This window comes from Engystomops pustulosus, chromosome 4 (genome assembly GCF_040894005.1).
Source record: "Engystomops pustulosus chromosome 4, aEngPut4.maternal, whole genome shotgun sequence".
NCBI classification, from domain to species: domain Eukaryota; kingdom Metazoa; phylum Chordata; class Amphibia; order Anura; family Leptodactylidae; genus Engystomops; species Engystomops pustulosus.
In genome coordinates, this window is record NC_092414.1 from 141,745,673 (window position 1) to 141,767,193 (window position 21,521).

General features: G+C 41.0%; 1 protein-coding gene across 5 annotated transcripts in view; it reads left to right on the forward strand.

The window, feature by feature from the left end:
* REC114 (REC114 meiotic recombination protein) overlaps positions 1–21,521 on the forward strand; it is a 92,884-nt gene that overhangs the window by 15,822 nt on the left and 55,541 nt on the right. The window lies entirely within an intron of this gene.

Below are 21,521 nucleotides of genomic sequence, written 5' to 3' on the forward strand. Positions count from 1 at the left end.
TTTTCCCTTGCTGTGTTTTAGTTTCTACTATTAAATATTTATTGTATTCTGAAATTTATGAAACCCAATAGAAATTATCTTAAGCCCAGTACAATCCCATTTTTTTTTTTTTTTGGATCGAACTTAATTTGCAAGAAAAAAAAAGTGTCTTTGGAACTAGTACATGTATTTATGAAGTGTTTGCACCAATTTTGCTTCGCGATTGCATTTTTTTCCAACACTTTTGAAAACCGTGCACCTAAAGGGCGTCACAATTGTTTTGGAACACCATAAAGCAAAGAGCACCAAGAAAAAAAGTTCACATTAGCGAGGCAAACTTCTGTGTGGCCCCCTGGTTATTAAGGACACAAATAGCATGTGCGCCAGAAAATTCAATATTGTGGTACAGCAAATTAGACCAATTAATAGAGGTTCAAAGTATGACTCTCCAGTCTTATGCTGCACCAAATTAATCATCCAGCATCAGACTCCGTGGTTAATCAGGTGCAGTAGAGAACGGTCTAGTTCTACTCTGCACTGGTCTAAAGACTGACACTTTAAAACATCTTCCCAAGTGAGATTCACTGAGACATTGGGGGACATTTATCATACGCTGGCGATCATGGTAGGACTGTACAGAGTACAAATCTAATTTTAATTAACTAGCACCCGTTTAACTTGTACTGCCGCTAGTTGTAGCAAGTACGCAGGGTCGGGCTGCAGCCTACTCCATTGCTGGCCATGCCCCCTTTTATTCCCCTCCATGCCAAGGTGTAAAGTGTATAATAATCACAATGCTTGGTGGTTTGCGAGGAATTACGACTATTTCAGTATCCTGGCGTACAAGCTCTGATAAATGAACCATTTTGAGTGTGGTTTCTAGCACATCAGGTTCCCATTTACTTAGCACCAATAACTAATTTGTAACTATTGGGAAAGGTTATAACCCAATGTGTATGGAAGCTCAAATTCACTATGTAGTTGGTCAAATTATTTCAGGGAGTCACTCTCAAAATGTTGGGTAATACTTCACACCTTTGTCCAGCCGCTATCTAAACTTAAGTTTTTAAGCTTCAGATAGATCACATTGGGCCATACAGGAGTCTGTTCTATGTATCCCTTTATTGCTAGAAGGCTCCTCACTTTCTTCCATAGCTTATCAATGGCCCCTGGCAGGGGTGGATTTAGACTGCCATAGCCCTTGGGCTGTTTGAATATTATAGCCCCTATATTCCTATGTATGATACTAGAATCAAGATTACTGGAGAATGGAAGATGTGTCTGCAGAGACTATCTGGCATCTGCAGATTCGTTACAATGAGCCAGTGGCTCATTGTATTGAATGTGCTGCAAAAATGCCATATATTGCAATACAGAAGTATTGCAGTATATGGTAGGAGCGATCTGACTATCTAGGGTTAATGTACCCTAGATGGTCTAAAAAATAGTGAAAAAAAAAAAAGTTTAAAAAATAAAAAAAATTAATAAAACATTAAAAGTTCAAATCACCCCCCTTTCCCTAGAACTGATATAAAACATAATAAACAGTAAAAATCACAAACATATTAGGTATCGCCGTGTCCCAAAATGCCCGATCTATCAAAATATAAACACGGTTACGGGCGGCGGTGACCTCCAAGGCGGGAAATGGCGCCCAGATGTCCGAAATGCGACTTTTACACCTTTTTACATAACATATAAAATGAAATAAAAAATGATCAAAATGTCGCACAGACCTCAAAATGGTAGCAATGAAAACGTCGCCTCATTTCGCAAAAAATGACACCTTACACAGCTCCGTGAGCCAAAGTATGAAAAAGTTATTAGCGTCAGAAGATGGCAAAATTTTTTTTTTCTTTTTTGTACACATTCGTTTAATTTTTGAAAATGTATTAAAACACAATAAAACCTATATGAATTTGGTATCACCGCGATCGCACCGAACCAAAGAATAAAGTAGGCGTGTTATTTGGAGCGAAGAGTGAAAGTCGTAAAAACTGAGCCCAGTGCGTTTTTTTTCAATTTTTCCACATTTGGAATTTTTTTTCAGCTTCGCAGTACATGGCATGTTAAAATAAATAACATCACGGGAAAGTAAAATTTGTTACGCACAAAATAAGCCCTCACACAGGTCTGTACACGTAAAAATGAAAAAGTTATGGATTTTTGAAGTTGGAGAGCGAGAAATGAGCCGAAAAACCCTGCGTCCTTAAGGGGTTAATACCAGTAGCAACCTTGTTCCACTGCCTGCTCAAGGATTATGTACCCAGAACAGAATGTGGTAACTGAGGATGCATTTAGCTGGTGAGTTTCCTGCTTATCCCTCAACCTCTGAAGACAGTAGTACTGTACAGAAGCACAAGAAAATGTACAAGCCACTGGTTGTGGGTTACTATGGACACAAACTCACCAGCTGATGCATCCTTAGTTACCCCCAAACAGTGGGTTCCTGCAATGCTGGTTGGGCAGCAGCATTATGTTCTGGCCCTCTGATACAACAGCTAGTACTTTGCACAGAAGTGCGGGCAGAAGAACAGGCTACTGATATCGGAGGTTGTAGGTACACGCATGTGGGCTTGAATAGTTTAGTACATGTCACCTTGTTGGACAAGTCATGAAAAGTGTCTAAACTACCAATAAATGTTGTGCAGGGCATCTATGTCATGGCATATTTCTATAAGGGAATAAGCCTGTGTGTGCTGAAACATAATTTGTAAGTTTTCTCATAATGGATAAATATGAAGTCTCTTAGGCAGTGGCTCATATTATACTACTGTCTCCTGATTACTCCCCTCCCTTTTTTAATCTGTTACAGCTTCCTCTCAGACAAAACACTAGATTGATGTACAAGGATGAGAAGATATGGGTCTAGAATGCGCTCTGCTACAGTTTTATCTGGGACACTTCTATCCCATTATGTCCCTCATTTTAATTCCTTTCTATGAATTAGTGGCAGTGCATTTGGAGATTTAAGCCTTATTTCCTGGTTGGGAGACGGACTTTAAAACGCGTTCAGTATTAAAAAAAAAATCACATTACAGAGCCCATTTGAAAATGCTTTAGTTGTGCAACAGACCATCTGCTGGGGGACAAAAGGAGATTAATGTGCATGTGCCTTAGTGCTATAAAAACAGGCATATATTTTGTAGAGTTTTTTTCAAATTTTTTTTTATTCACACGTATCTTATGATGACACGTAATCTAGGATTCCATAATAAAAATAAAGGATGATTTGAAAATTTAAGAATACAATACACAACTGGTAACAGCCAGGTATTTGTGTCCTGTTTGCTGCTGACACTATTTAAGTATAAAGGACTGAGCTGCAATACCAAGTAAATCCCAGAATACCCCCTGATCACTAAGAGGCCACAGTCAGTAGTGACCACAGCATCTAACCAGAAGGGAAAAATGTTCTCTCTGTCATCCGATTGACAAGCTTAATGTTACATACATACACTACGAGAGGCCTGTTCTTACATGTTGATAGTTTCTAAGTTGCAAACAAACCGTTACAGGACAGTACAGGTTAACAAGTACAAAATACAATAGTGACATTAACAAGTAGACACAAGCTAGACAGACATGCATAGGGGGTACTACATAGGGGTTCCATAACGGCGCTAACAGTGATTGGGGTGAAACTGTGGTGTGCTGCTATTGGTTTGGCAAAAGAGACACTGCCCGTAGCTCCACTTTTTCCAGGTACTGGTGCTTAAACTGCCTGGTGCTGGCTGGAACCGTGGTACAGTGGCCCTCCTGACTCGCGGTATATATATAAACATACAGGCGGTCCCCTACTTAAAGAGGACCTGTCACCCTGGAAAACCCACCCACCAAATGTGTCCCCCATAATCCTCCCCCAAGCCCCTTTCTCCCTAGCCTTTTTTTTTTAATTTATGTCCAGTAAATTTATTTAAACCGATCCGACCTCTTACTAAATAGCGGTCACATTGGCTCTCCCCAGTGCGCCCACACCGCAATAACAGCCGGCTTATTTACAGCGGCAGCGATGCGATCGATGCTGCCGGCTTCTCCTATAATGTGACCGCTGGCAGGGGCGTGCTGGGGGTCGGCATGCCCCCTAATGAATACTGCCGACTGCCAGCGCGCCGGATACACGATCCGACCTCTTATTTATCAAGAGGTCAGATCGGTTTAAATGAATTTACTGGACATAAATAAAAAAAAATGGCTAGGGAGAAAGGGACTGGGGGAAGGATTCCAGCAAAACTTTTTTTTTGAAAATACAATTGTCACTGGGGCAAGTCATATGTACAATGAAATGCCAAAAATTTAAAAAAAAAACTGATTTTTTTAAAAAATGTATTTTTGTGCAATAGCATTAAATTATAAAAAACCTCCTGCATATTCGGTATTGCCGTAATTTTACTGATACACGGAATAAGGTGTAGGCCAGGATGCAGAGGAGAGCAGAAGGTTTAGATGGGGTGTCCACAGTCCCCAGGCTTCATCGGCCTTTAACCCCTTCACGCACATGGAAGTAACATCGGGACATGCTATTACTTCCAGCTTCTAGCATCGGCTCACCAACGGAGCCCCATCGCGAGTGTTAACCCCTTACATGCCTTGGTCAAACATGCAGACTTGCATCAGCAGCTACTCCTGTAAAGCATTCATAGTCCACAATAATATTTGGTACCCAGCCTCCCTCCTGATCTCTTATGGAACTAGGATCATCCCCTCAAGGCACTTGGTCACCTGCACTTTCTCTATCCCCGGTCTCTAAGCCCTGCTATCCCTACTCCTGGAGCTGTAAGCTCTCCCATCACCTCTTGTTCCTTTGGATCCCATGATCCCTATTAGCCCTAATCTCATGGCTTTACCACTTGTTCCACTCTACAGTATAAGCCAACGCTATCAACTTCTAATGGTGGACACATTGGTTATTCGGGGGTTGCTGCCTATACATTTAACAAGTTTCTCTTGACAGACACATTATGATCCATCTAGTTCAGTGAGCTGAAAATGTGGTTAGATTAACAGGGTACAAGTTTATATACACTTTCATTTACCTTCTGAACATCTGAAAAATAGAAAGAGAGATGATACAGATCAGAGATGAGATGATGAGATCCATGAGATTCCTGTTACACACAATGACAGTTAGCTCTCTTACATCTCTGCTATTCCACAACTCACTGCTAAATCTACTGTGCCCCCCCCCCCCAGATAAAGAACATATGTGCCTGTAGCTTTGCCGGCAGGAACTCAATGTTTGAGTGTCAGCTCCGTCCTGGGGTGCAAGGGGAAGGGCTAGAGGCAGCAAGCAGGGAAAGACCGAAATCTCAGCTTCACGGCCGTCAGACAGAAAAGCAAGGTGGCTTCCCTGATCCTAATTGTTTACACCAGAACTGATAGAGACATGTTGGACTTATATCTGTACAATGCTGTAGGTAGGTAGGAAATGCTGTAGGTAGACCCTGACATAAAATGCATTTTGGTAGGAGACAAATCTTTAGAAATGTCATTGTTTGCGGACAATGCCCCCCCCTACCCTGACTGACCTGCTTATCTCTCTCCCTAACTTCCATGTTGATTTTGATACTTAGTCGGCTGTCAGGGAACTAAATCAGACCAAGTGTGAATCTTTGCCTCTTAACGTGAACCCGAGACTACTTGAGTCCCTATGGCGTAAATGCATTTTTTCACCGTGTTCACAACATTTGGAATTTTTTTCGTCCTCCCCAGTACACGGTATGGAATATTAAATACCGTCATTATGAAGTACAATTTGTTACGAAGAAAACGAGCCATCACCGAGCTCTTCACGTTTACAAAAAAGAAAATTATAGATTTTTGAAGGTGGGGAGTGAAAAATGGAAATGAAAAAACAAAAAAGGCCCAGGTTGTTCAGGGGTTAAAGGTGTTTTCCCATGAAATTCTCAAATTTCAATCTCCTAGTGATGTGAACACTATAAAGATAATTTGTAACCCTTTACTTCACAATTTTACTCAGTTTTATTGCTGTTTTAGCTCCTATCACTCCCTAGGCTGGTCAGTGCAAAATTCCATGATGTGGGTGGGGACTCTCTAAGCAGACACATTATTATCCATCTAGTTCTCTGATAAACACTTTCATTTACCTTCTGAGCATTGTACTAGCATCTGACAGAAAAAGAGATGAGACAGATCAGAGATGAGAGATCCATTAGATGCTTATTGCACATAATGGCAGTTCTCACCCAGTTCATATACCCAGGGCCGCCACTAGGAATTTTGGGGCCCCTGACTGGAAGATTTTTGTGGCCCCCCCACCGGTGTCTATTCCTGCATTGATACATAACATTATACACAATTTTTTTTTAGCAAAACATTTTTGAGCCATGACAAGCTAGACGGGACCCTACTCGACTGCACGTCCCCACTCAGTATATAGATACTGCACATCCTCACTCAGTATACAGATAGCCCCGGTACGAGCCCACTCAGTATATAGCTAGCCCCGGTACGAGCCCACTCAGTATATAGCTAGCCCCGGCATGTGCCCACTCAATATAAAGATAGCCCTAATAGTCCACAATCTGCTCCCCAGTTCACATCAGATGCCCCCCTTAATGAAATGTCCGACCAAACGCCCCCTTTATACTGACCTTTCATCCCCTGCACCGTGGTTCCGTCTTCTGCTATTCCGGCCCGGGTGCATCACTAAGAAGCGGTGGTGTTGCGGCAGCTTGATGTCATAGTATAAGGCCCAACGTGGCGCATGTAATGTAACGTCACGCATTCGCGAGACTGCTGCGTCATACTGATGCGCCCAGGCCGGAAGAGCAGAAGACGAAGCCGCGGGGCCAGGGAGATGAAGCCGGAAGCTGAGTACAGATTTTTTATTTTTTTTTCCTCATATAGGGCACAGGCACGGGGGTTTAGTGGGTACTGTGAGTCCTTCACTCTTCCTTTTGATAGGAAAACAGGCAGACCCTTGAAAACAGTCCCACTAGACTCCCATGATGGCGGCCCTGCATACACCTCTTCAAGACTTTACCAGTCCAAGTTCCGATAATAGCCTTACGGACTATGTTCTTGGATTATGTTTGGCCCACAAAGAGAGAGGCATAGGATCCCTAAAACCAAAAATTTACAGCTCCTACTACACAGCGTGGTTTAGTTTTATAAACCCTTTTTATATGACTTGTTGCTTCTGTCCAAATTGATTTATACCAAGTGCATGCGTAAGGATTACACCAGACAAAAGAAAAATTATACCGGTATAATTTCCTCTTGGTAAAGGCAAAGGCAATTCTGCTTTATTCAAGTAAGTACACAAACTTGCATTGAAACAAGAGTAGGTGTTGCCAACTTTGTTTTGGGTCTCTTCGTGATAGAAAGATCCAAAATGACCAAGGCTTCAGGGTGGGCACATTCCAGTCTTATCTCAGATGCTGACACTAATTTTGGGTGCTGTCTCAGGCGCAGCCGCAATCTTTGGGAGTAGTCTTCAGATACAGATGCCATCTTTAGAGCAGAGTAATTTCACAGTAGTTGTAGACCGTTATCTGATCACATGATGAAAGGTTAATAAATGTATTTTGTGTACACAAGAAACCTACTAAGCCTAACCTTAAAATTTCTCTCTTCAAAATATCACTCTGCTACTACGTGGCCAACCTTGCCACATTGTCTCTTAGTTCTCTCTAAATGCCTATAATCGATAGACTTAAATTTAAAGCTCTGGTTGGCCCAGATACATCTACAATCTGCTGTAATCTGTGCCCCCCCCCCCCCCCACACACACACACACACAAGATTTTCCCCCGGAGCAGTACCTCTTCTTTTGTCAGTTTCCAAATTAAGGACCAGGCCCATGCTACTGCCAGACGTCTCCACAACTTGAGGTCAGCTTCAGAGAATTTTGCTCCTGCTGCCTCTACTTAGACCCACATTATCTGTTACTGTGCATCTGTGTTAGGCTCTAATGAAGTCCCTAACATCTCTGTATTTGAACGTTTGTCTTCTCGGTCCATAAGAGCCTTATCTCAGATAACTACAGTCTTCTCCTCTATTCGCTACTATCTGAATCTGAGAAGCATTACTATATTATACAGTTGGATAAATGGCTAGCAAGCGATATTCCCACCTATTTCTAGAAGATTACAGGCAGTCCCCGGGTCACGTACAAGATAGGGTCCGAAGGTTTGTTCTCAAGTTGAATTTGTATGTAAGTCGAAACTGTATATTTTATAATTGTAGATCCAGACGAAAAAAATTTTGGCCCCAGTGACAATTGGAGTTAAATAATTTTTTGCTGTAATGGGACCAAGGATTATCAATAAACCTTCATTACAGACACTTTACAGCTGATTATTGCAATCTGGGACTATATAGTAAAGCATTCAGAAAGCTTCACCAGAGGTCAGAGGGGTCTGTCTGTAACTATGAGTTGTCTGTAAGTCGGGTGTCCTTAAGTAGGGGAACGCCTGTATATGGACTACAGCCCTTAAGAGTTCCATCTCCATTCTATACAAAGAAAACCAATATAAGATATTAATGATGTGGTATCATACACCTAAGTTATTACATGAACTAAACTATCCATTCACTACATACAGTGGGTACTGAAGGCATTCAGACCCCTTTCAATTTTTCACTCTTTGTTTCATTGCAGCCAAGTGGTAAGATCAAAAAGTTATTTTTTTTGCTCATTAATGTACACTCTGCTCCCCATCTTGACCGAAAAGAAAAACAGAAATGTGGATACTTTCGTTAAAGGAAACCTACCACTTGAAGTGGCAGGTTTCCGATGGCAATACCGAGCACCAGCTCAGGGTGAGCTGGTGCCGGAGCTTATTTTCGTTAGTGTTTTAAACCGCTGTATCGCGGTTTAAAACACTTTTTAAACTTTATAGCCGGCGCAGGCAGGTACGCGCTCGGCGCTTACCATGCGCTCGGCTCTCATTCACTTCCTATGTAGCCGCCCGTACCTGCCTGCGCCGGCTATAAAGTTTAAAAAGTGTTTTAAACCGCAATACCGCGGTTTAAAACACTAACGAAAATAAGCTCCGGCACCAGCTCACCCTGAGCTGGTGCTCGGTATTGCCATCGGAAACCTGCCACTACAAGTGGTAGGTTTCCTTTAATTTATTATATCATATGGTCATAAGTATTTCTCAGTATTGAGTAGAAGCACCTTTTGAACTAGTTCAGCCATGAGTCTTCTTGGGAATGATGGAACAAGTTTTTTACTCCTGGATTTGGGGATCCTGTGCCATTCTTCCTAGCAGATCCTCTCCAGTTCCCTCAGGTTGGATGGTGAACATTGGTGGATGACATTATTAGATCAGGGCTCTGGCTGGGCCAGTCAAAAATGGCCACAGCGTTGTTCTGAAGCCACTGCTTTGTTATTTTAGCTGTGTGCTTAGGGTCATTGTCTTGTTGGAAGGTGAACCTTTGGCCCAGTTATCTTTGCCGCGTTTATCTTTCCTTCAATTGCAACCAGTCATCCTGCCCTTACAGCTGAAAACACCCCCATAGCATAATGCTGCCACAACTATGTTTAACTGTTGTAATTATATTTGGCAGGTGGTGAGCAATAAAACCAAAAAGTTCAATCTTTGATTCATCAGACAAGAAAATCTTATTTCTCATGGTCTACGGGTCCTTTATTTGTTTTTTTGCAATCTGTTTGCGGCTTTCATATGTCTTGCACTGAGGAGAGGCTTCCGTTGGCACATTTTACCATAAAGCCCTGACTGGTGGAGGGCTGCAGTTATAGTTGACTTGTGTTGTGGAACTTATCGCCCTACTGCATCTTTGCGGCTCAGCCACAGTGATCTTGGGGTTCTTCTCTCACCAAGGCTTGTCTCCCACGATTGCTTAGTTTGGCTGGACGTCCAGGTTGTGGACTTATGACCTTGTGATATTTCAGTTTTTCTTGTTTAATAATTTAGCAAAAATATCTACATTTCAGTTTTTTTCCGTCAAGATGGGGGTACAGAGTGTACAGTTCTTGTGCTCAAAAAAAAGAACCATGCAACAAAAAGAATAAATGACCCCCATAACCTCTGCAGTTCGGCAATCATATTCTGAACCAAGACCACCATACTGTAGTGGTGAAAATGTAACAAAACCTTATCCACATGCTGCATTGTTGAGCATTTTCCATGCTGAATGCTGGCAGATTTCAATCTGTATACTCATAAGTGACCTCATAAAAGTCCACATTTTTCCTTTAACTTGTCCCCGACCACTCACTGACATTAGACGTCAGCAGGCATGTCTCCAGTCTACGTCTTTTGATGTCGCTATAGCTTTCTTTTGCTCCCACGCTAATCACAGGACCAGGATCGGGTCTCCGACTGTCTGAGATGGAGAACATAGGGAAAAGGCAAAAATGGTTTATTACCGCTTTTTCCTGTCAGGTGTAATATATAGCTGACACCCACAGCTTCTGGTACCAACTTTGTTTAGGAGCTGGTGCCAAAAGCGGGACGTTACATTGCAGGAAGTCCCTGATGTCCGTGACGTATTATTACGTCCAATGTCGGGAAGGGGTAAAGAAATGTCTACACCACATATGTGTTGCGGTTGCACTATACCCAACACAACACAAATTTCTGCACATGAAGGGAAATTACGGTGCACAGTCGTGCCATGCGACACTTATTTATGATATAGAGTTCAACAGAATTGTTAAAGATGCACCAAAAAACAAGTTGGTGAACTCTGTCGGAGCAGTGCAGGGAGCTTCAGATTCTTGATGAACCAGTGCTACAGATCCTAAATCTGGCGCATCCTGCACACTACACAAGCATTGCACTGTTTTTAATAAATGTGGGCCATTATGTTTTAATTTAATATCTATAAAAATATAGGAATGGGGTATCACTTTAATTCTATTGACTCATATAATGAATGTAACATGTTTATTAGGCTATACGGTGAACACCAAAAGAAAAAAAAATTTTGAATTCAGTCCTTTTTCTTTTCATGAAAAATATTATATCGTTATCGAGTATCTAGTTATCATATTGCACTCAAAATTCTGGTATTGGTGCAATACTAATACATATTATATATCAAAATGACCGTCATACCCTAGGGGGTTAATTTATAACGGTCATTTTGAGTTAATTTGAAAACTGAAAAAAAATATATTACACATATAAAAAATATTTTTCTCCAGTTTTTTGTAACTTTAACCCTCCAAAAAAGGAGAAAAAAAATGTAGCAAAGAGTATTACGATACTGTTCAAAAAAGGAAGTTCTAACCATTAAATCAATAAGTATGAAAAAATGCCACGGTCATTAAAACTTTTTAAGGCCTAGTGAGAAAGTGGTTAAAGAGAATATCTCAACAGGTTTTACTCCACTAAATTACAGGCGGTCCCCTACTTAAGAACACTCGACTTACATACGACTCATAGTTACAAACGGACCTCTGGATATTGGTAATTTATTGTACTTTAGTCCTAGGCTACAATGATCAGCTGTAACAGTTATCAAATGTGTCTGTAATGAAGCTTTAGTGTTAATATTGATTCTTATGACAACCCAACATTTTTAAAATCCAATTGTCGCAGAGACCAAAAATGTTCTGGCTGGGATTACAATGATAAAATATACAGTTCCGACTTACATACAAACTCAACTTAAGAACAAACCTACAGACCCTATCTTGTATGTAACCCGGGGACTGCCTGTACTTGTACCCTCAGATAACATGTGAAATATCCTTTCTAGAATTCAAACTTTTATGTCAAATCACACCTGTTTATCTATAAAATATTTCTCCCAAAGTTGGGCCAATATGACTCTTCTTAACCCATTATAGTCTGGCAATTTTAGTGGTCACTTTAAAACATTGGTTCTCTAGAATCTAGAAAAAAGGCTTTTTGTGTCTTATTTAAGAAAAGAATCTCATCTTTCAGATCACATCTGGTTTATGGCATTACAGGCAGCTAAACACATAGGGGCTCATTTACTAAGGGCCGGCTTTCATGCGACACAAATCGGGGGGGGGGGGCTGCAGTGGACGATCCAACTGATTCGGACTGAGCATGGGATTTAACATTTAAATTGTGTCGCAAGCCAAGCACTTACATACACTGGGAAGAAGAAGGTGATCTCCGGCGGACCTTATCGGGGAAGTGACAGATGCAGGAAATCAGGTGCACGATCTTAGGGAATAGCGGCAGATGTGCATTGGAGTCGGGGAATGCACCTCGGGGATCGTGCCGGGACGGGTAAATAAATCTGCCCCATAGTTCGAAATGCAAGCTGCAGATAAAAATCCAGTTCCCACCTGTTTGTTTGTTGTGATCTGAAAGATGAGATTCTTATCTTTAACCCCTTAACGCCAAAGCCACTTTTCACCTTCCAGACACAGCCCATTTTTTCAAATCTGCCCTGTGTCACTATAAGTGGTGTGCAATAATACATCAGTAATGCACGGTATTATCATGAACAAGCAATCAGATGATTGCTTGTTCATGTCCCATGGTGGAAATAGTACAAAAACTAATTAACAAAAAGGTTTTTCATTAAAAAATAAAGTAATAAATCAATAAAAATGCCCATACGCCCTATAACAGTGATGGCGAACCTTTTAGAGCCCGAGTGCCCAAACTTCAACCAAAAACCATTTGTTTATTGCAAAGTGCCAGCGCAGCAATTTAAGCAGTAATTTATTTCTCCTTGTTCTTTGACAACTTTCAATCGCTCAGCCTCCTAAAGACACCAACGCAGTTGAAAGGAGTAGGGCAAATTGGCCTATTGTTGTAGGAAGATTCTGTAGGAAGATTCTTTGAGTGCTGTCTGGTGAACTTCATGCTCGGGTGAAGGCCTGGGTGCCCACAGAGAGGGCTCCGAGTGCCACCTCTGGCACCAGTGCCATAGGTTCGCCACCACTGCCCTATAACATATAAAGAGACATATAAAAGTCCAAATCATAACACAAACCCCATATATATGGAGAAAGAAGAAGGTGGAGCGGCACCGTGTAAAAAAATTCGAGGGTGCAGGTCTTCGTCGGGGTCCGACAACCCCGTTAGTCGTAGCAGAAAGACAACAAGTGAAGCAGCACTCCAAATGGTTAAAGTGAAGAAGTGTTTATTCCACCATGGATAAGGATGCAACGTTTCGTCTTGCTCTATGAAGACATTATCAAGCATAGTGTGTCAGCGGTCAGCTGACTTAAATAGTCAGGTGAGATAATCACCGGCATCTGTGACATCAGTTGTATAAATACAGAGTATACAATAATATAAAAATTTTTTAAAAATTTTTTAGTGCACCGTAGTACAATATTGTTTTAGTACACAAACATACAGGTGAACCAAAGGTATAAGACATTCAAGGCAAAAGTTTGTGCGTTACTATGGAAACCGGCATGACGCCCAGTTTAAAGGGAGAGCCGGGAACTTGTGCTGTCCGTACGTGTATAACAATAAAGTGTTTCGTGCAAAAGAAAGTGAATATAAACATGAAGATTGAAGATTGAGCATGTGTCCCAAGGTAAGTCAAGCTGGGAGGTGTAGTCCGACTATTAACATGAAAAAATTCCAAATTAAAGTCATATAACTTGAGTCCAGCGATCATCGGAAGGGACATGCGCAGAAGGCGCTATCACACAATAAGGTCATCGTACTTAGGGGAATGCCCACACTATGCAGCCTTAATCTGGTGATGGGACTAGAGTGCTTTAACCGGGACTTGCAGTGGGAAACTACGGGAAACGGTAAGTGGTCCGTAGGTAAGCAGGTACCGCTGGGTACAGACGTCATATTAAGCCAAACGGCTAGAGAGGTCTCCGCCAGCAGAATGTGTCCCGTCCGGGATCGCTGCCTCCTTCTGAGGGTCCACAACCGCATAGTTATCCCGATCGCCCTGGAGTCACCGTCTGTTAGGCATTCAAAGTTGTCCACATCAAAGTCCAGAGGTTGCTGTGGGAAACAGAGATATGTACGTAAGACCAATGTGAAAATCATATATGCATGCTCAACATGATAAAGCAATGATTGATGTCAAAATCAACAGACAGAGCATTGTGAATAGATTCAAGACCCCCAGTACATATGCTCTAGACAAATAATAGTCATTAGACAAAAACATTTAGAGGAAGATCTCTGTTGAGACCATGAGGGCTTAAGGATCCCAATTTATGGATCCACTGTACCTCTCTACGTTTTAATAGAAGTTCCCTGTTACCACCTCTCTTTAACGGGGGGATCCTGTCTATAATGGAGAATCGAAGGTCCTCTACCCTGTGTCCAGCTTCATGGAAATGATGTGGTACTGGGAGATCAGTCTTTTTCGTGCGTATACTCGATTTATGATTATTGAGACGTAGTAATGTAGACTACGTCTCAATAATCATAAATCGAGTATACGCACGAAAAAGACTGATCTCCCAGTACCACATCATTTCCATGAAGCTGGACACAGGGTAGAGGACCTTCGATTCTCCATTATAGACAGGATCCCCCCGTTAAAGAGAGGTGGTAACAGGGAACTTCTATTAAAACGTAGAGAGGTACAGTGGATCCATAAATTGGGATCCTTAAGCCCTCATGGTCTCAACAGAGATCTTCCTCTAAATGTTTTTGTCTAATGACTATTATTTGTCTAGAGCATATGTACTGGGGGTCTTGAATCTATTCACAATGCTCTGTCTGTTGATTTTGACATCAATCATTGCTTTATCATGTTGAGCATGCATATATGATTTTCACATTGGTCTTACGTACATATCTCTGTTTCCCACAGCAACCTCTGGACTTTGATGTGGACAACTTTGAATGCCTAACAGACGGTGACTCCAGGGCGATCGGGATAACTATGCGGTTGTGGACCCTCAGAAGGAGGCAGCGATCCCGGACGGGACACATTCTGCTGGCGGAGACCTCTCTAGCCGTTTGGCTTAATATGACGTCTGTACCCAGCGGTACCTGCTTACCTACGGACCACTTACCGTTTCCCGTAGTTTCCCACTGCAAGTCCCGGTTAAAGCACTCTAGTCCCATCACCAGATTAAGGCTGCATAGTGTGGGCATTCCCCTAAGTACGATGACCTTATTGTGTGATAGCGCCTTCTGCGCATGTCCCTTCCGATGATCGCTGGACTCAAGTTATATGACTTTAATTTGGAATTTTTTCATGTTAATAGTCGGACTACACCTCCCAGCTTGACTTACCTTGGGACACATGCTCAATCTTCAATCTTCATGTTTATATTCACTTTCTTTTGCACGAAACACTTTATTGTTATACACGTACGGACAGCACAAGTTCCCGGCTCTCCCTTTAAACTGGGCGTCATGCCGGTTTCCATAGTAACGCACAAACTTTTGCCTTGAATGTCTTATACCTTTGGTTCACCTGTATGTTTGTGTACTAAAACAATATTGTACTACGGTGCACTAAAAAATTTTTAAAAAATTTTTATATTATTGTATACTCTGTATTTATACAACTGATGTCACAGATGCCGGTGATTATCTCACCTGACTATTTAAGTCAGCTGACCGCTGACACACTATGCTTGATAATGTCTTCATAGAGCAAGACGAAACGTTGCATCCTTATCCATGGTGGAATAAACACTTCTTCACTTTAACCATTTGGAGTGCTGCTTCACTTGTTGTCTTTCTGCAACCCCATATATATAGTATCACTACGTCCGTAACAAACTGTAGAATAAAAGTAAATAATTATTGAACCCGCACGATGAACGCCGTTAAAAAACTGGTAAAAACCTGCCAAAAATTATGATTTTTGCCTATTGAATTCCACAAAAAATGCCAAAAAAAGTGATCAAAAAACATATGTATTCCAGAAAGACACTGGGACTTATTTACTAAGGTCCTGCAGCTGCATTTTCGTCGGGCTTTCCAACGGGGATCGCGCCGGGGATAGTGTCGCACACAATTGTTTTGTGTCATAATCGCGTCGGCTTTCACGCGACACAAATGGGGAGGCGGGCCGTTGAACGATCCGACGGATTCGGGCGTTGCGCGGGACTTAACATTTAAATTGTGTCACAATACCAAGCACTTACATGCACCGGGAAGTAGAAGGTGAACTCCGGCAGACCTGAGCGGAGAAGTGACAGATGTAGGATCTCAGGCGCACAATCTTTGTGTATCGCAGCAGCGGTGCACAAAAAAAATTTCATTTTTTTTAAATAAACGCAAAACTTATCAGCCAGCATTTACCACTAAAATGAAGTACAACATGTGGGGAAAAAACATTCTCATGATCGTTTTGATAAGTAACAGTGTTCAAAAGTTATAACCATATAAGACGACGCATGTCAGAATACAAAAAATGGGTCTGAGCCTTAAGCTATAAACTTAAGCTATAACGTAAAGAGTTAAGAGGCCTATATAAAAGTAAAACTCCATAAATTACCCCATCATAGAAACTACACCTCTTAACATATATATGACCAATTTGACATGCTTGTGCAGCGCTGCGTAATCTGTGTGCGCTATATAAATAAAGAATTATTATTATTATTATTATTAAAACAAATTTATTGAAGTTTGTTGACCTTTTAATTGTTTTACAGGGGATTAAACAAAATCGAGTGTAAATTTGAAATTTTCAATTCATTAATGTGTTTTTCAAAAAATGGGCACATTCTCAGTGGATAAAATACCAAAACGGTCTACAAAGTTTGATACCCAATTTCACCCCATTTGTGGTGGTAACCTGCTGTATGGGCGCACACCAGGGCATTGAAGGGAAGCTGCGCCATTCAGTGCATATTATGCATTGTCACTTTTTATTGGACCCGGCTCCTAGACAGGATGGCGCAGTCCCGGGGAACTGGTCCGATCTAGTACAGAAGACCTTTGCAAGGGGTTATCACGGGTGTTAGCAGCGGTTGTCGGCTATAATATACAGCTGACACCCGCAGCTACCGACCGCTGCCACCGACATCGTTCAAAAGCCGGTGCCAGAATCTGGAAGTAGTACTACGTCCAATGTCGGAAAGGGGTTAATATGACACAAAAATCTTGTTTCTAGGTACTATGGAACCAAATTTTGAAGCTTCTGAGGTGACACTCCACCTGCAGCATCTAAACTTGACTCGTCTCATGTGAAAATGGAGTCATATGAAGAGTCATATTTGCCTGACTTTGTGGGAGATTTCTTATAGGTAAATAGGAGAGAATTCACAAAACAAAGGGAATTCTAGAAATGACATTTCAATCACTACCTGCGAGGACTAGAAGTTTAGTGGGGTAAACCTGGTGACAGGTTGCATTTAAACTTTTGTAGCTAGTGACTTCAACCTGGGGCAATAAGGCACATGACCAAGGTTCCTTTAACGCCTTTGTTCACACTATGGATGTATGTATATAAGACATATGTATGTGTAAATAAAGCCTCCGTTACTTGAAATGTATATAAAATCTTGGATGCATAGCCTGGAGTCATACTGTATATGCTGACATTAATAAATGATGACAAGTACAAGTGGATCTATGAAAGTTGTCCGGCTATTCTAATTCTGATTTCATTAGAATATATCATAATCTCTTATTATTTCCTCTGCTGTGTTTTAATTGATTCATTGTTTCTTGTTATCATCCCTTTATTTATGAAGCAGATGAGAAAATGGCTGCATGTTTCTTGAGTGATGCAGTTTGACCTCTGAGTCTGTTTCTATTACCAGATAAGACACCTTGGGAATACTCTGCTTATGTATTCAATCTGCACATACCAGATCACATGGTGCACATCTCTGACTCTTTTACATTCTCTCAGCATAATGTGAGATTCACTGATAATTCAAAGAGATATTTATGTTGTAGCTAAAAAAAGATTGCAGTTTTTGAATAGCACAGTACCTCTATTTTTCAGATTGTACATTTTTCCAGTACTTTTCAGATTTATGATATTCATGACCTATCCATAGGTTTTAGACTGGTGGGAGTCCAGCATTTAGAATGCCCAGCATTCTTTAGTGAAAATGAGGAGCTATTAAATTTAAGTGTAGTCCAGACAAATCTCTATGCTGCACAGAATATTGCCCAAATCCCCACTTCATTTATGCACAACCCTATAGGCGGACTCCTGTCACTGCAGCAGAGATAGATAAGTAATAAGTATTGGGGCATAATACTTCTTATGGGGCTAGTAAAGAAGCCATCAGTCAGGGACTACTGAAACCCAGATATTCTGTACCACACCCTTATGTTCTGCATGACGATGAGCAGGATGGGCTTTGGGTTTGCACCGATAACAGAATTTTGACTGCGATACGATACCCAGAAAAAAATCATGATACTCAATACCGATGCGATACTTTCAAGAAAACAAGAAACAGTATTATCAGAATGTTTAGAGTGTCGCCACATCGGGCGTTTACATTGTGTTTAGAAATGCAATGTGAACATCTGGGAGCTCAGCCTAATTGCATATGCGTTTCCATCTAAAAACATGCGATCAGTAACGGTCAACCAGTGATTTGTGAGGAGAGCTTTAGTGTTTTATGACAGTATAGTATATGTATTACAAAGATTGTCCTAGTAATGTTAATATAAAATAGTATACTAAATAGTGTAATTTAGGGCTCATTAAGACAGGCTTTTTTGATGTCCGCATACTATCCTTTTTTTGCGGTTTGCAAACGGAGCGATTGTTACCTATGGGTCTGCTCACATGTCCATTTGCAGAATGCTTTATTTTGTCTCGCATGCGGACCACATACATCCATAGAAGTCAATGGATCCACAAAAAAAATGGATGGCACATGAATGACAATTTGCATGCAGACTATTTCAACCAATTGGGCAGGTCAAGAAGTAGATTAGAAACCCATCAGTTTTTATTGCATATGTGAAAAAAAAACGGATACAATATATACTGAACACAGACATCAGGTCCCCATTTTTTTGCCTATACAGGCGGTCCCCTACTTAAGAACACTCAACTTACATACGACCCCTAGTTACAAATGGACCTCTGGATATTGGTAATTTATTGTACTTTATCCTTAGGCTACAATAAACAGCTATAACAGTTATCACAGGCGTCTGTAATGAAGCTTTATTGTTAATCCTGATTCTTATGACAACCCAACATTTTTAAAATCCAATTGTCACAGAGACCAAAAAAGTTCTGGCTGGGGCTACAATGATAAAATATACAGTTCCGACTTACATACAAACTCAACTTAAGAACAAACCTACAGACCCTATCTTGTATGTAACCCGGGGACTGCCTGTACACAGTAGACACGCCCATCTGTATAAGCCTGTATTTTTTTGTCTTACAGATTTTTATTAATATGTAACTATTATGTTTAATAATATTATATTAACCCCTTAATGACTTGGCCTTTTTTAGTTTTTTCACTTCCATTTTACACTCACCACCTTCAAAAATCTATAACTTTTTTATTTTTACACATAAAGAGCTTTGTGATGGCTTATCTTCTGCATAATAAATTGCATTTCATAGTGACGGTATTTAATATTCCATGGCGTGTACTGGGAAGCGGGAAAAAAATTCCAAATGCAGTGAAAATGGTGAAAAAACACATTTGCGTTGTTTTCTTGTGGGCTTGGATTTTACAGCTTTCACTCTGCATCCCAAATGACATGTCTACTTTATTCTTTGGGTCGCTATGATCACGTGGATACCAAATTTGTACAGGGTTTATAATTTTTTCATACTTTAAAAAAAAATAAAACCTCCTGTACAAAATTAGTTTTTTGATTTTGCCATCTTCTGGCGCCAATAACTTTTTCATACTTTGGTGTACGGAGCTGTGGGTAGTGTAATTTTTTGCGAATTTTGATGGCGTTTTCATTGCTATAATTTTTGGGACTTTCTGACCTTTTGATCGCTTTTTATAAATTTTTTTATATTTTTCAAAATGGCAAAAAAATGCCATTTTCGACTTTGGACAGTATTTTCCGTTACGGGGTTAAACGCAATAAAAAAAAAGTTATTATATTTTGATAGATCGGGCATTTTCGGATGCGGCGATACCTAATGTGTTTATGATTTTTACTGTTTATTTATATTTATATCAGTTCTAGGGAAAGGGGGGTGATTTGAATTTTTAGGTTTTTTTATTATAATTTTTTTTTTAAACTTTATTTTATTTTTACTTTTACTATTTTTCAGACTCCCTAGGGTACTCTAACCCTAGGTAGTCTGATTCATCCTATCATATACTGCCATACTACATTATGGCAGTATATGTGGATTTTACTCCCCATTCATTACAATGTGCAATTAGCACATTGTAATGAATGGGTTAAAATGAAGGTAACACCCGAGGCTACCATGGCGACGGATCACCGCTCCCCGTGACGTCATCGGGGAGCGACGATTGGCGGCGCTTATGGTGGCGGCGATCGAGGTGAAAGCAGCAAAGACTTACCAGTTATGGAGAGGGCTCGCCCCGCGAACCCTCTCCATGCACCGGGACCCGGCGCGTGCCGTACTAGTACGGCGCACGTCGGGAAGGGGTTAAATAATAATAATGTAGTGATCTATAGAAAGATGTCTGAGAAGATCCATCTCTATATACCAGTGCATTAAGCCTGTGCAACAGTGAAGCTAAAACTATTTAATTAAATAAAATAGAGACCTTGTGTTTGGGGAAGCCCTGGGAGATGTAGAGACACCATATATGGACAGATGGTGATATTTCCTTGATAAGGTTTTCCCTGCTCTGTCGCTAACTTGACACATCTATTCAAAGGATTCCCTGCCCGATGTCTCCTCCCTACAGACAGATACAATGAGTCTTTAGAACAGTAGAAGTCATTCAGTACCACAAGTAACAGAAACCCAGTATTGAACCGTAACGCACAAGCACCAATATTTTGATGCATTGTGCAACCCTACTTTGAAGCCATCCACGGGTTTTTGCATTATGCTGACAACACACAGTACCAACCCAGAGTCGCACTATGCTGCGACTCTGTATTGTGTGTTAAGTACAAGGATAAGGGAGACGTCCTTGTATTAACCACAATACATGGCCACACCAGCACCCCTGTCCCAGTACGAGGTACTAGTATAGAAACCCCCAAACCTGACTGCATATTGGACTATAATAAGTACACAGTAGGGGTTGGCTTGTTGGACCAGGTGCTTCAGCCATACAACGCCATGCAGAAATCGAGGGTGTGGCACAAAAAGTTGGTTGTGCACATCATGCAGATGGCATTGTATAATGATTACCTGTTACATCAATATGCAGGGGAACTTGCATTCAAGAGTTGGTCATTAAGCATTTTCTTTTTAGAGACCAGGAAGTGGGCAATTCCAGTTCTGGAAGCGAGGCCACAACATGTATTGTACCAGGGCAGCACTTTCCAGGAGAAGTACCCCAAACTGCCAAGAAGGGAAGGACACAAAAAAGTGCACAGTGTGCTCCATAAGAGGAATTTGGAAGAACTTCGAGAAAAAAAATGTAATTTTAATATGAATTACATTTTAGCCAGCATCTCGGGGTTAAAATGCTCACTACGGCCCTTGGTAAATTCATTGAGGGGTGTAGTTTCCAAAATGGTGTCACTTCTCTGGGTTTCTATTGTAGTGGTACCCAGGGG